The 1,818-nt window shown below is 44.5% G+C and overlaps 1 pseudogene; it reads right to left on the reverse strand.

Annotated features, from left to right (window-relative positions):
• Positions 1-367: 367 nt before the first annotated feature.
• On the reverse strand, positions 368-754 carry LOC119810545 (annotated as a pseudogene).
• Between the last annotated feature and the right edge of the window lie 1,064 nt (positions 755-1,818).

Genomic DNA, 1,818 nt, shown 5'->3' on the forward strand with positions numbered 1-1,818 from the left:
TGCCACTCAACAATGCATCCATCGAGGTTGTGAAGAACACATCTTCTCTGCATCCTTTTGTCCTTTTTTCTTTCTTTTTTTTTTTTTACCAAGTTTAAGAGTCTAAAGTGTAAGAAATTCAGTAGTCTTGCCCCATTCACCTTAGAGAATATTTCTAACACCTTCCACATTCAAATCTGGCAGCATGGGGTTCAGCTAATTATTGAAGCCATAACCAGCCCCTTGGAGTTACTGTCTTATTCACTTGCCATCTTTCCTTACAATATGGCAATACATATTTCCAGGTATCTCAGAGATGGATACTGTACTTATTTTTAGCAGTTTTTGTGGTTTTATTTAAACACAAATAAAACATGAACACAAGCATCTACTCATCTTCTTCGCTGTGTAGCCTGGCATTGGGACTGGCGACCCTGATGGCCGGTTGTGCCGCTCTTTCTACAGTGGCCTTTCAGTTCTTGGAGGGAATGTTATGAGCAATCTCAGCACAATAAGATGTGTTGCACATCAGCAGCTCCTCCAGCTCCTTGACGTTGTGGTCCAGGGACTTCCAGAAGCCGCTAGGCAGATGCGCTTGATTTTCTTGTTGCTCCCGTAACCAATGTTGGGAATTAGGATCTGGCCCTTGAATCTTCTCCCTACCCTGTTGTGGGTTTTGCTTAATTTTGACATATTGGTCTGACTTGTCCTGGATGAACTTCTTGGTCCTCTTTTTGGCGATCTTGGGCTTCACAAGAGGCCAGAGGGCAGCCATGATCCAGCAAAAGAGAGGGCGGTCACCCCGCAGGTAGCACAGAGGAAGAAGACAGTATCTCTTTTTTGATGACTAGTTTTATCTCTCCTGTTGCTCTGATTTAAAAGATGCAAAAACAAAAGCAAAACTGACAAAACCAACCTAGGGAGGAATAGATTTCTTTTCGCCTACATGGTGGGAAGCCAGGCCATCAGGAGCTTGGAGCAGCTTTGCACATCACACCCACAATCAGGAAACAGATAAGGCTGGATGGAAGCTACTACGCAGTTCTTTTTCTCCATGGCTAAGGTTCAGGACCCCATCCATGGAATAACACCACCTACGTTGTGCAGGTTTCCCACCTCAGCTAGCACAATCAATATAAGCCCCTTACAGACATGCCCAGAGACCAAAATGATTCCAGATCCTGCCATTTGGAATTTTATACTAACCATCACACGCTCCCTGCTTATGGAAAGAGCTCATTTGTACATCTTGCTCTCTCGCAGACCTTGAAGTCATGAGAAGGAAAAATACAAGCATTGCAGACCAGAAGCTCTGTTTGAGACCTAGTCAGCCAGCACTCTCTTGTTCCAGACAGACTGCTCCTCTCAACCTTGTGCCTCACCTTGCTTGGCCCAAGTCCTGTTCTGTTAAGGTTTGGCTTGCTATCTCAGGAACTTCTGTCCCTTGTTCTTCGATATTTACAGGGGAGAAAATAGGAACTGCATGTGGGTCAGGGGTATTTGTGAGCATCTGAATATGAGAAAAAGCCTGACTGATCCTTCCTTCTCTTTCCAGATTCTTAAGGGATTCCTTTCAGATTGGGACCTTTTTCTGCCTACACACACTTCAGAATAGGAACAGCTTCTGCACACTGGCTCCTTATGGTATAGCTCAGCCTTTCAACCTTGATCCAAAAGGAAACAGGGCATCTATTCTTCAATGGCCCAACAGTCAGTCAATGAGCACACTACAGAACTCCTAAAACAACAGGATTCCATGTGCACTAGACACAAGCAGCAAGCAAAGGTACAAGACAAGGATATTTGCTAACGGTAAGTTAGCTGTGAACACCTCTATGT

Source organism: Arvicola amphibius, chromosome 3 (assembly GCF_903992535.2).
Source record: "Arvicola amphibius chromosome 3, mArvAmp1.2, whole genome shotgun sequence".
NCBI classification, from domain to species: Eukaryota; Metazoa; Chordata; class Mammalia; order Rodentia; family Cricetidae; genus Arvicola; species Arvicola amphibius.